This window comes from Pteropus alecto, unplaced genomic scaffold, assembly GCF_000325575.1.
Source record: "Pteropus alecto unplaced genomic scaffold, ASM32557v1 scaffold94, whole genome shotgun sequence".
NCBI classification, from domain to species: domain Eukaryota; kingdom Metazoa; phylum Chordata; class Mammalia; order Chiroptera; family Pteropodidae; genus Pteropus; species Pteropus alecto.
The window spans coordinates 5,284,131-5,298,818 of record NW_006437736.1 but is presented as its reverse complement, the minus strand read 5'-3'; the positions used below and the strand labels follow the sequence as shown (position 1 = coordinate 5,298,818).

Here is a 14,688-nt window from a genome sequence, read left to right as displayed (position 1 = left end):
GGAGTTCAATTTATCAATTTTTATTAAATGCATGTTATGTCACATTTAAGAAATCTTTTCTCAACCTAAAGTCTCCAAGATTTTGTTCTGTGTTTTCTCATGGAGGTGTTATAATTTTAGCTCTTACATTGAAGTCTAAATCCATTTAGAGTTAATTTCGTATTTGGTATTAAGGGGCATAGTTAAGATCCTACAGATATCCAGTTTTTCAAGTGGCATTGTTGAAAACACTGTTTTTCTCATCTTGGTGCCTTTGTCAAAAATCAAATGACTACAGTCTACAGCCATGCCACCCTGAACAAGCCCAATCCCATCTGATCTCGGAAGCTAAGCAGGGTTGGGACTAGTTAGTTCTTGGATGGGAGACCATGTAGGAAGACCAGGTGCTGTAGGCGTAAAAAAAAAAAAAAAAAGATTGTAAGCTAACAAGGTCCTTGCAATCTGTGAGGTCAACCAAGGGTTGCCTTGCCTTTAAAAAAAAATAAATAAATAAATAATAAAAAAAATAAAAAAACTAAATCAAGTGACCACATATGTGTGGATATCTTTCTGGACTCTCTATTCTATTCCATTGATCTACATGACTTTTCTCATGCTGACATTCTGTCTTAATTACCATAGTTTCACAGTAAGCCTTGAAATTATACAGTATAATTTGCTTCAGTATACTGCCTTTTTTTTTTTTTTTTATTGCACTGCCTTTGACCTCCAGTACAAGGTTTAAGAGAAGTGGTTAGGAAAAAAGCATTCAGTTTTTCACTATAAAATATGAGTGCAGCTGTAGGTCTTTTGTAGATGACCTCCATCAGCAAATTGAAGTGGCCGATTTACTACTTTATTAAAGATCTTGCACCTATGTTCATGGGAAATATCGTCCTGTGGTTTTCTGTTCTTGTACTGTCTTCATCTGGTGTCAGGGTAATTAATTCTGACCTTAAACATGATTTAGAATGTACTCCTTTTATTTTCTGGAAGAATCTACCATCTTGTCATTTGCTTTCTAATGTTGTATCTTCCTTTTTCTTCTCTTTACTTTCCTTTACCTGTGTTTAATTTTTTAATGATTCCATTTTTTTCCACACTTAGCTTTCCAGCTACTTCTTTGCTTGTTCTCAGTGATTGCTTTGAGATTTATAAAATACATCTTTAATCTTATTATAGACTACCTTCAAAAAACATTATACCATATGGAAATATAAGAACCCCACAACAGATTATTTCCATTAATTCCTCCTTTCCTGTTTTGCTATTGTTGTCATACATTTTGTCTCGTCTGTTGCTTTATCAGTCAGTTATCTTTTAAAGAAACAAAAAAATGAAAAATAATTTAATATTCATCCATTTCTGGCATTCATTGTTCCTTTGCATAACTCCAAACATCTGGTCTCATTTTCGTTCAAACTGAAAAATTTCCTTAACATTTCTTATAATGTGGGCCCGCTGACAATAAATTCTCTCATCTTTTGTTTGCCTAAAAACTCTAAATCAAATTTGAACACATGTGGCCATTACTTCTTTAAATAGTCTTTTCTGCCTCCACCCACTTTTTAGGATTCCACTTTTATATTAGCCCAGTCGATGTCCCATTTATCACTTACGCTTTGTTCATTTTTCTCAGATTTTGATAGTTTTATTGCTATGTATTCAAGTTCACCGATTCTTAATTTTGCAATGTCTTTTCTGCTGTTAATCCTAGTGGAATTTTAATTTTAGACATAGTATTTTCTGTACATATAGATTTCATTTGAGTCTTTTTTAAAAATCTTCTATTTCTTCTTTCTTTATAATAATCATATTTTCCTTTATATTCTTGTAAGTGAAAATATATTTTTTTATCTTCTTGTCTGATAATCTGTCATATGTCATTTTGAGATCTGTTTCTATTGACTGATTTTTTACATTTTCTTACCTTTTATATGTCTATCAACTTTTATTTTGATGTCAGTATTTTTCATTTTATGTTATTGAGTGCTAGATTTTCTTGCATTCTTTTAAGGGATATTGGACATTTTCTAGTAGGCAGTTACATTACTTGCAGATTTGACTGACACTTATACAATTTGTTTTTAGACTCGTTTAGGGTGGGTCTAGAGCAGACTTTATTCTAGAGCTAATTAAGCTCTATGTGTAAAGTGTGGCCTTTCTGAGGCTCCAACTTAGTGCCCCAAATATTGAATGAGATCTTTCACTCTGGCTAGAGGAAACTCAGATAATTCCTGGCGCTGTGTAACCTCTAGGAATTAATTTTTATAGAGCACCCTGGCAATTGTCCTTTCCTTGAAGTCGTTCTTGTCTTGTCTTATTGGATTTGACTCTATACATGCAATCATTAATTTTCTGTCAAAGACTCAAGAGCACCTCGATCCACATTTCTGAAGCTTTTTCTTAGCCTAGCTCTCTTCACTCAGGTACCTTGCTCTGCCAGTTCTAGCCACCTTGGCCTCTCAGAACTTCAGTCTATCTTCTCGACTCAGAAAGAGCGGTGGACTGAGTCTGGGATCTCCCTCTCTGGACCAGACAGAAAGACTTGGCAATAGTAGACTGAACTGCAATTGTTCCCTTTTGTCAGGGATCACAGTCTGTTTCTGTCTGTTGTCCAATGTCTGAAAGTAGCTGTTTCCTATATTTTGTCCATTTTTCACGGGAAGGTAATTCTAGACTGTGTTGATCCCTCATGGTCCTATGAAGAAGTCTGCCTGTTGATTCAATAGCTATAGCTAAGTCAACATCACATGGCTTACTTAGTTAATCCCTTAACACTAAGAACTCTAGTTTTTAAAAAAAATTATAAATAGTGCCAAAATCAACATTGCTATAAAAAAAAAAAAAACCTTTATTTTCTTTAGAGGATATTCTCTTGAGATTTATTAGAGTTATCAGAACAAAGGATGTGAACTATTTTATAGTTCTTGCTGCCATATTTTCTTATTGTCCCTAGAAAAATAAATCCCATTTACGGTGTCACTAGGCACTGTCATATGAATTCATATTTCTCCTGATTGCCAGCAATGGACTTTTTCTTTTTAATTTATTATCATTAATTGCAGCCATGAGTAATGGTGCCTAGAAGATAGCTCGATTTATTATTTTTTCTTATATTGCTAGAAAAATTGTGCGTTTTCTCATTAGATAATTAAATGCCTGAATTTTCTAGTGTATAAACCATCTGTTCATCAACCTTGATGATGTAGTGAGCCAAATTATGGTATTTATATTGTAGGACCTCATTCTATTTTTGGGAATAGTAAGCTATTATCTTGTCCTTTTCCCTCTTTAAGTTTACGTGACTTTCATTTTTAAGTGTGTCTCTTTAAGTAACAGATTGTTTGGTTTTATTCTTAATTCTCTCAGTGGCTCTTTTTTACTTAAATGTAAGCAATACATTTGTATTTTCCACCACCTTCTAAGTACATTTTTAATCGTTATAGTGGCTTGCGTCCTTATTTGCATAGCTGCTGCAGTAAGTTTTAACTTTCTTGATTTCTCTTCATTCTATACTCAATCTACTGGACTTTAAATTCCATAAGTCATGTCTGTGTTGTTACCACAATATTCCTAGTGCCTAGCACAGTGCCTGGCACACTGATTTATTCATTTAAAAAATAATTATTTAGATCCTACTATGAACGCTATCAAGACCAGGATGTAAATTAACCCAGTTATCTGAAATCTTTATAAGAATCGAGTTTGTATCTTGCGCTTCTCATATTTTTGTGGTCTGATTTATAGATATTAATGTTCCTTCATTAAGCATGCCAGCTGAGAACGCAGTAAGAAGCTTATCTTTCAGAAGGGCCTTCATCCATCTCAGATTTGCAATGCCCCTCATGAAAGTTCTTGCAGCTGTGGGACTGGGGGTTGACAAATTGTTTTAGTATAATTCTTGTAATTCCTACAAACCTCCTTTTGGCTTCTAAAAGAAAGGTCAACCTAGTCTATGTTAAAGATCAGGTTAAAGTCAACTTGACCTTGAAAGGTCAACCTGGCCAACCCTAGAGGAATACTGACAACCCCATTTCTGTTAGCTTTGTGCCAGTTTTCCCCTCTATATTTTAAGCGGTAAACTCCAAATTTGTTTTGTAATTACATCTCTGAATGTTTTCTTTCTTCTTAAATCCTTAGAAGAGCATGAATTTAATTCTGATGTTTGCAACCTTGACCAACAGCTGTCTTTCTCTGAACATCACTCCTACATGAATTTCTATGTCATTCCCTCCCAGTGACTGAATTGAGATTGCCATTCAGGTTAGAATATTGATCTTTAATGACTTCCATTTACTCTGGCCTTTCCTCTGGAGCCCTAGACTCTGTAGGATCTGCTCGTTCTAGTTATCCAGTACCTGCCAGCACTTTAGAAGTCTGTCTGTTCGGCTCGCATCACACTGCCTGCTTTTGTGATTGGGTCTTGACTTACGTTGCCATACAGGTGTGCTTTCCACCCTTACGTGGCTCTTTGTGCTGATGTAGTCACCCTCATTTATGCTTTGCATGAACTGCCAAACACTGGGTTCAAATGAAATCCTGTGCAGAAGTCCAGTCTGAGAAAGAGCCATACCAAGAGCGGCTTTGGCCTTTGGTGATGGTGGCGGAAGGGGGTCGAAGAGGCCTGGAGCCTTCTTAACCTTTTCTCCTCCAAGAGAAATCAGAATCCAAGGCTTCACCAGGAAGTTCTCTTATGTGTCAAGCCCATGTGCTCTGCTCCCCTCAGTGCCATTCCCTGGCCACAGGTAAGAGCCTTGGTTCTGTCTGTCACGCTTGCTGCATTTTCCTTTCTAACGACCACTATTTCTTGCTTTATCCTTTACATTAACTCATATCTATCTTATCCTTTATGCTTCTTTGAGGGTCTTTGGAAATCTGGGCAGATTTGGTTAAGTTTTTTTAGAAAGCTATTTACACTTAGGGATTGTGAAGAAGCCAGGAAAAAGTGTTTTGGATTTTTAAAATACACATATGGGCTTCTTTTTATTTATTAACAGCTTTTATACATTTTCAATATTATTCCTTAAAGCAGCTGTTTCTTTGGGCTCTCTTTCACACCTGCCTGTCACTTCAGATTTCCATTTGTTAATTTACAAATCTGAATTGGGAGTTATAAAAGCAAAGCACAAGGTAATTTTACTGATTTTAAATTTTACTTATATATCTGAGAATCATTTAGAAGCTCTATGTATACCCAGCTAGGTATAGGTCACAGAGAGACCACTGGCTTATTCTCCATCCCCTTGATACTGTTTCTGAGGTGTTAGAACTAACATATTACTTGCCAAACTTATATTAATTATGTTTGTAGGTATTTCCTCCACTATTGTACTTAATATGATGCAAATGAATAACATGCGCTTAACTGGGAAAGGCATCATCTATTTATACCTCCAAAAAGTTTCAAGAAAGCCTATAAAAATGTTAATTATCTGGTGTTGGCGAAAATATGACACAAACTGATTTAAAGAGGGAAAAGCAAATAGAATTAACATTCCTTTTCTTGGATGGAAGAGAACATAACTAACATTCAGCACTTGTTTCAAGGCGGGCACATATTCAGGTGACAAATGGCCTTTCAGATTAGTGAAATGGCAAAATATCAAGGCCGACACAACACTCATAGAACTGCAATGTAGAAAATACGAAAGGGAGAAATGTCCGAACGACAGAAACACAAGGGTGGCTCAGGATCACTATAGAGTGGGAAGCTATTATCTCCATGTTTAGTTTTGGCAAAAAGGATCCAACAATGAACTTAATCTCATTGGTAAGAATGAGCAGCAACACAGCACAATGGAGACGGTTCTCCTGCTGGGCCCTGGCCTCATGCATACCCTTGTCTCGGTCACATTAGACCTGAGCTGCCTTGCCTGGAGTGGATCGCTCAGGGCCTGGGCAGGGGCCTCTGACAGTCAGCAGTTAGTTGGCCAACATTATTATGTTGGCGTTATTCGAGATGCTAGTTAGGCTTAGCTTATCTGTTCATTCATTCCGCACGCATCTATTGAGACATTGAAGAATATCAAGGTGAATAAATAACAGTACTTGTCCTCAAGTTGGTCACAGATTATAAGATAATAATAGTAAAATATGATAAGGGCATAGCTCAGTCAGTATCTTGGGTGGAAATCATGTTCAGATAACAATATATTATTGCTGACATGGCCATTCTATGATGACTATTATTCTTTGCTTCTCAATGTGGAAGCAAGACTCTTGCAATATATATATTATTCAAGATCCCAGAGATATGACCTCCATAGAAATGCCCAATTGTCTTAATTATTCTAAAGTGAAATCCATTAGTCAACAAAGGAAACCCATGCATAGTCTTACTCTTGAATATACGCTGTTAAATTAATTAAACAAGGAAGCCATTAGACTGAGGTGGTTCTAATGCTTTGGCAGCCTACGTAAGTAAACCCAATCTAAGCCTGTAAATGCCTCAAGGTTACAAAATCAAAACATCAAGGACAACCAATTGCAAACAGCCAACTAATCTTTAAGCTGTAGTCAATCGAATAATTTCCTTGCTTTGTTTCTGCTCCTTCTCTATATGTCTTTTCCCTGACTCCTGTGGGCAGAGCACCCCTAACCACTTCTCATTTGACACTGACCAATTCAAATAGATTTTTGCTCAAATAAACTCTTAAAAGTTTTAACATGCCTCAGTTTATATTTTAACAAAGCATACAGCCAGGAATCTCCAAATATTTTCAAAAATCCACACAAAGCAAAAGAAAGTGCACAAAGCAAAGAGAAAAAAATAATAAATCTAGAGGAAATAAAGAAGATTAAAATAAAGAAACAGAAATACCAACGATAGCTGGCATCTTCCAAGAGGTAAGAGAGGATATTGTATTCATAAGAGAAGAAATGCCAAGCATAAGGTACAAATAGTGAATAGAAAAAACTCTTGGAAATTAAAAACAGAATAGCCAAAAGAAATTCAACTGAAGGATAGAGAGATGAAGAAACCTCACAGAAAGAAGACTTACAAAAAAGATGGAAAACAAGAAAGATGAGCGAGGTGGTTAATCTACCCAGGAGGTATAATTTCCAACTAATAGAGATTCCAGGAAGATAAAACAATGAATAGAGAAATTAACAAACAGTGGAAATTTCCCCAGAAATAAAGGAGGGACTCCATGTGTTAAGCACAATGAATAATAATAGAAAAAAACCTCACCAAGAGGCATATCATTATAAAATTTCATAACACCAGAAACAAAAGCTTCCAGTAAAAGAAAATTAAGACAAGTAGAAAAATAAAACTACCATGTAGTGGGGATGGCAAGAAATGAAAAGTACAGTATAATGGGGTGTCTTTTTCTTGAAGATGAAACACTGAGCAATTGAATTTACCCAGAAGACTATGAGAAGAGGAACATGTTGGAGGCAGCGTCGAAGATCAGGAGTTTGGTTTTAAACAAGTTAAATCTATGACAGCTGTTTTAGTTAGCTATTGCTCCATTACAAATTACCCAAAACTTAGTGGCTGAAAAACACTAAACATTTTTTATCTCACAGTTTCTATAAGTCAGAGTATCAGGTGCCGTTTAGTTGAGTGCCTCTGGCACAAGGTCTCTTGAGGTTGCAGTCAAGCTATCGCTGGGGCTGTGGTCTCATTTAAAAGCTCAGTTGAGATTGATTACTGCTTCCCAGCACACTCCCAGGGGTTATGGCAGGCCTGTTTCTTGCAACATAGGCCTCTCCATGGGCTGCCTATGACATCGTGGCAGTTGGCCTTCCCCAGAGTGAATGATCCAAGAGAGAGCTAGAGAGAGTAAGCACCAAGATGGAGACCACAGTCTTTTATTTACATAATCTCAGAAGTGACATCCCGTCGCATCTGCTACATTCTATTCACTAGAAGTGGGTCAATGTGCCCAGCCTGTCAGCACTCTAGGAAGGAGGATTGCACGAACACACGAACACCACAGGTGGGGTTCATTGGCTTTCTAAGTGGCAAGGTCATGTGGACAGTTTGAACAAAATCTGGAATTTGGGGGATTAATCCAGCTGGAGAATCATCATCAGAAAAGTACTTATTATGGGGTGTTAGACATCTTAGATTATCTTAAAAAAGACTGGAGGCATCAACTCTGGGCTGAGTCTCCAGGAACACCTCCCAGAACCGTACTGCACTATTCTGGTGAGGGATCTGCTGTGGTCCACCTGCTACAGACCCCAGAGAAACGTTGCCTCTGCCTCCCCCAGTGCAAAATAGATGCCAGGTGTCCTAGCAGTTTCCTCGAGTAACTGACTTCAGAATCCAGGTTCTCAAAGATGCCTGTTCTATGTCCAAGTTACATGGAGCTAGAAAACGTGACTTTTTGAAATCTCTGTTATGGGATGATGGACTTAACATCATGAAAAAGTATCAAAATATAAAGAGAGTGTTTGAAAGATGTGAACTACTCTTCATCACATTCTGGAAGGAACCAAGATAATCTAGCAGAAATTGGAGATTGTAAAACAAATCTAAGAGCCGCAAAGAGATATGGAGAAATATTATATCCATTAAAAACTCCAGGATCTTAAACCAAAAGAATAAGAAGCAGTTTGCGATAAAGATATGAATGCAGAAATTAAGAATGTAATAAAGTAGGTGGAAGAAATAGATGAGAAAATCTCCCAGAATATAGAACAAAAAGACAAAGAAATGGAAAAATCTGAGATAAAAAAGATAAGAAACACACAATCTCAATCCAAAAGAGTCCATATTTATCTAAGACTCTAGAAAGAGAAAAGAGAAAATGGAAGGCATAAAACTATTTAAAACAATTTTTTAAATCCTCAGAATATCCAAGATAAATATAAAGATGATAATGATTAAATCGATTTTTAAAAAGAGCGAATACTGTTATCGTGCTTACTTTGTACAAGCGGCTATTTTAATTACTTCATATATATAGTAAATTTAATCTTCACAATAGTTCTATAAGTTAGTTATTATTATTATTATTATTATTATTATCATTATTATTATTATCACAACTACTATTTTTTAGGTGAAAACACCAAGAAATGTACCCATGGATACATAGCTAGCAGGTGGCAGAATTGAGATTCAAACCAGCGTCTGGCTTAGTAGTCTTAACCACTACTTCATTTTTCAGTGACACTAAATTCTAGAAGGCAGTAGAAAAATACCTTTGAAGTTCTGAAGGAAAATTATTTTGAATATAAAAGTACCCCAAATATTAATCAAGTATTAGGGGAGTATAATACATTTCCAGGCATACAAAAACTCAGATACGCAAAAACCCATTTTCAGACATGCAAACATCTACATACTTTTTCTGAAAAAAAAAAAAAAAAAGATTTACTGTGGCAAAAGGAAAAATAAATCCAAGGAAGACAATTACATGAACTCCAAGAACAGTAAAACTAAAGGTGACAAAAAGTAATCCCAGGATAACCTCCAGGCAAATAAGCTTAGAACATCAGTGTATTTTCATGTACTCAAAATATATGAAACAACTAGCTGGGAGACATTGGTGGTAGGGTAAATTTTTATCCCCTATCAACAGGGAAAAAAAAGAAAATAATTTTAAAACTCCAGGGGGGAAACTGTACAAGAATATTAATTCCAAAAGCAGAACAAACCATAGCACGATTCAGAGCACTCGATGGAATTTAAGGAAAGAGAATGGATTTGCCTCTGACTTGGAATATCTCCTCTGACGGCATGAGTTTGAGGGGCAGTGCCATAGGATTAGATTTCCTATTCGGTGCATCCAGTCACCCTGCTCTGGTTCTGCATTAAACCATGTTTAAACATAACTTCCTTATGTTTATGTCTAAATAACACGTCTATTTAAACACAACTTTCTTAACTCTGTTTTCCACTTAGATAAACTTGGCAAAACAACAACACAGCAAACAGGACTTGGAAAGGAGAGAGGGAGAAGTTGGGAAATATGCAGGGACGGAAACTTCCTTATCTTATCTATTGGTAAATAAACAACATCTAAAGATTATGGATCAAGAAACAGAAGTTTAAGTATAGTACTTAAAGTTATAAAAGTATCCAAAATAAGAACCAGTCATTAAAAAATATAACCAACAAAATGAGGAGAGTGTCAGAAAAGAAGATGGTATAAATTAACTAAAATTTGCATTTTTCACATCGATTATTAGTAGATATTGCTTAACACCAAGAAATCATGAAGCAAAGGGATAAGCACATATAGGCATTCCTTGTTTTATTGTGCCTTTTTCCACTGCACGTCATAGATGTTGCATTTTTACAAATTGAAGGCAAGACCATCCACCAGCAAAAAGTTGATGACTCACGTTATTGTGATACTCGCCTCTTTGCAGTAGTATGGAGGTGAACCCACAGGATCTCCAAGGTCTGCCTGTAGTTTAGAACTATGGAGGTAGCCATGAAAAGACTTAGAGACTGAGATTAATCAAAAGGGCTTACCTCTGAGCAGTCGGACAAGGAATGGGGAGCAAGACTTTCTCTCCATAATGTTTGAATTTTTAATTTCCAAATGCATCTTGAAAGAATCCCCAAAGGGTGATGCTCCCATTCAAAAAACTCAGGAAATTTGGAACCACTGACCAACAGCCATAAGCACTGGCCATGTGGCTCCTACTTCAATACTTCGGGTAGGAAACTCATTTCCAGGAGGCACCTCTTTCAGTGTGGAGCCAATTTACATTCTTCCTCTTGGACGGAGACAGATAAGATGTCTGTGTCTTTGCCAGCCAGTGAATTAGGCCTGGAGAGGGACTGCAGGTAGAATCTGATGTCACTCACAAAGAGACTCTGGCTGACGCAGCAAGAAGAAGACAGGACTGCTTCAGCCCCAGGTGCATCTGAGAAGCCATCTCCTTGCTGTGTGGGACACGGCATGGCGCTGGCTCAGGAACGGAGCCCTGCCCTGGCCATTCAAGGTCCTGCAGCTTTGAGACTCTGCGAGACAGTGCCTTTAGTGTGGTCCCCAGTGCTGTCAGTTCATGTACTGGCACCACCAGCAGTGATGATGCCCCTTTCAAAGTAGTGTCTTGAGCTCTGAGCATTGAACAAGGTGACCCTGCGCTGAGGGGCCTGAGAGGACTATTGTTGAAGTGAGAACTCCCAGGGACCCCTAGAAACAATTGAGTGAGACTTAAAGAGAGGACGCTGGAGGTGCTGAGATATGCAAATTGATTAATGAGCAGGAGACATTTGAGTAAGTACTGTAAACATATTGTAAACACGAGATCTTATTTGCACTCTCAGGTTGGTGGGGGCTGGGGAAAGGCGAACTATATTTACTCAGCTTTCAATTATCATCATCATCGTTATCATCCTATTCTGCAAAACCTCATAATAGCATTTGTGCTTGATCTCAGCTTCATTTGGTATGCAAAATGTTTTTAGTGTGTGTCTTACCCCAACTTCACCATTCTGGCCTTGCTACCCACAGTGTAGTCCACAAACCGGCAGCATCAGCATCACCTGGGACATTTCCCAGGAATACAAAATGTGAAGCGTCATTCCAAGCCTACCGAACCAGAGTCTTCATTGTAACACCCACCCCCGTGATTTGCATGCACATTGATGTTTGTAAAGCCCTACTCTTGAGTAGTTCTTAATCTGGCTTCACTTTAGAACCACCTGGACAGCCTGGGCCCCAGTTTAAAGCAATTGAATCAGAATCTCTGGGTGTGGAACCAGGCAGCAGCTTTTTATAAAAGATTCCAGGTGATTCTAATGGTCGCCTAGTGCTGAAAACCTGTGCTCAAAAGGGTCGGTCTGACTAGATTTCAGAAAAGCTTTCAGCATGACCACCTTCCTTACAAATTCATATATTCATCCCTTCTCCTTGTCTCTACCTCGGGCTTAGCTACTTCTGGATAAGTAATCTTTGTCTAGTGATTGATGGGCACCAATCATGGAGGAAGATAAGGAGAAGTGAGCTCAGTTGATAAAACGGAGAATGAGGAGGCCGGCCCTGATACCAGCAAAATCTTGTGTCAAAATGAAATGAGTGATAGGGAAAATCACAAAGAACCTTGGTGGTTGGGCAGAAAGGTCCACATAATGTGGTGGGGCAAAAAGGAACCAATGAAAATTAGAGAGAGATGGGAGAGCTATGATGAGGAATGATTAGAGCTAAGTTTGGTCAACTGAATTGATCTGAAAATACGTATATACCCATTTAAAATCGAACATTGAAATGATGACATTTTGGGCATTCTTCTCAGAAAACTACCTACCGAGGTGTTTCCCATACAAATTTGCTGTGGAGCCAATAATGAAATCCAATAAAGTCTTGCTAATTACAACCTCTAATGAATTGTGAGACTGCCTAATCCTCAGTCCAGAGCTTCGTATAGTCAATAAGTGTGCTAAACTGCCTCAATTACTTACATATGGTGTCTAATTTGAGTGTTAATTGTATCCATTAACCCACATAGAATAGTTTTAAATTCCTGCAGGATGGTTAATGTACTGATTCCTCAGAGGCCACTAACCACATTTTCTTTTGCCCTGAAATTATTCAGCCTTCTGGATAAAAACAAAGACGTCTAAATTTCTTCCTCATGTGAAACACTTCGTAATATCTTTAAATTAAAACTCAGAATCAACTCTACTGGTGTTTGCCCATCACAAGGGGAACTGAAAGATACACCAAAGAAAAGTGAACAGTCTCCCATCCTTCAGATCCCCTTGAAGAAGAATATTTGTCATTCAAGCTAGTAGTTTCAGGAGCCAAGCTCTCCGCCTAAGCAAAATGGGCCCAAAGTGTTCCTGTATTTAACCCTTTTGAGGGCACCGTCTTACTTCTGATGGTGCATTTCAATGGATATTGTTGTATGATTGGAGCCAAAGGATGACACACTCCAATAATCTGACCAGGAGTAGGACATAACATAGGAACCAAAGTTGTATGTAAAATATTTTGTTGCACACCAGGGCTTAAGGACATACCATGGTGTGTAATACTAGAATAAATGATAATATATTTTGCCCAATAAATATGTCTGAAGAAGTTTTGGAAGCCTAAGAAGTGCAATGAAGTGCTTTTGTCCCGTGTGCTCCTGGCCATTTTATACAGAAGGTATCACTTGCTCACCTTAAAAGGATGCAGGAAATCCTTAACTCACTATCCTGTGACGATGTCAATCAACTTCATGTTAGCACTGACTGTGAGCTATGAACATGCCACAAGCATATAGATACCCTCTGTCATAACCACTAGAGCCAAGTGAATACTCTAACAGCAAATTTCATTTGAAAACCCCATTTAGAACACATACTTTAGAAGGGCAAGATTGCTTTTTTTTTTTTTTTGCAGGATATATAGCTTAAAAAAAAAAAAAAAACAGTAATATGTTCCCTGCAGAAAACTTTAGAAATATAGAGAAGCATGAAGAGAAAAGAGAATCATCTAAAATCGCACCATTAGATAACCAATGTTATAGTTTTGATGTTTCCTTCCGACCTTTTAAACATGCACGATTATGTATCAGACATGTATTTCTGACCTTTCCTCCCACTTCCACGCCCTAATCGTCCAGCAAAGTCACTGTGAGGGCTGTGGTAGGCCCGCTCTCATTTCTGTCCCTAGAGCGTGTTTGAGCTACCCTTAGGGAGAGGGAAAGTTGGGATTTTCATTTGATGTCCCCCAACATTTAGCGGCCAATAATGAGGGAGACTGCCTCCGTTCATACAAGATAGGACAGGAAGCTCGCCTCTCCGACCATCCCGATATATACTTCGAACTAGATACACACTTCTCCCAAATGAGATCGGATGTCCTTTAATGAATGATTCAATGGCTGTTACAAAGTCATACAGAACTGCGGAGGGGGACAGGAGCTGATTAGCTGCATCCCTGGCTTAATGTACTTATACTGCACTGCTCTCGCCTTCTGCAGTAGGGCCATGAGGTGCCCAGGCCCCGCAGCTGACTCAGCAGGGTCCCGCGCATTATTTTTCTTAGGCACTTAAGTGACTTTAACGTGCTTCAGTGAGAAATATTGTGCCACGTGGACCTCACTTATACCCGAATTCTTTCCATTTCTCCCTTCTCCCCCCGCCCTCCCCAACCTGCTCCTTTTCTCTTGAGTGATGTGCCACTCATCCTTGTAGGAATAACAAGCTCATTAAGTCCCGTCTTGCAAATTTCACAGCCTGTGGACTACCTACAGGTGAGCTGCAGTTTCTGTTGACTCCATCAGGGGCAGCAGTGAGCACGGGCCTCTGACCACTGACTCCAGCTTGCGGTGGTTGAGGTGGAGACCCCGCGAGGATATGAATGAAGTTGAGTTCCGATGCTGTTTTCCTAAAATAAGATCTCAAATTATAGAGCTGACCTCAGCGAGGATTCATTTCCTCCCAGAGGTACTTACCCCTCCTTACCTGGGTGGTGTTAGTTTCCTTGCATTAACTTACCAGGAAAATTGATAAACCCAAGTGGCTTCTTTGTTTCTCTCTAATCCCTGGGCGGGGGTGAGTCAGTGGGGGCGGGGAAGGCCATTCACAATAAGATCGAACTGCATATGTCCTGATTTTTTTTTTTTTTTCTTATATAGTGAGAATTTTCCCCATGTCATTAAGTGTTTTTGGAAAATATAATTTTACATGAGAATATCTATTTTACATATATTTCACAAATTACGCATCTCTATTGTTGGACATTGAGTTGGTTTACAATTTTTTCTCTTATCAATAACTGCTATAAATTTTCTGATAGG

At 38.2% G+C, this 14,688-nt stretch overlaps 1 pseudogene; it reads left to right on the top strand.

Moving 5' to 3' along the window:
- Positions 1-276: 276 nt before the first annotated feature.
- LOC112481901 lies at positions 277-395 on the top strand (annotated as a pseudogene).
- Positions 396-14,688: the final 14,293 nt, after the last annotated feature.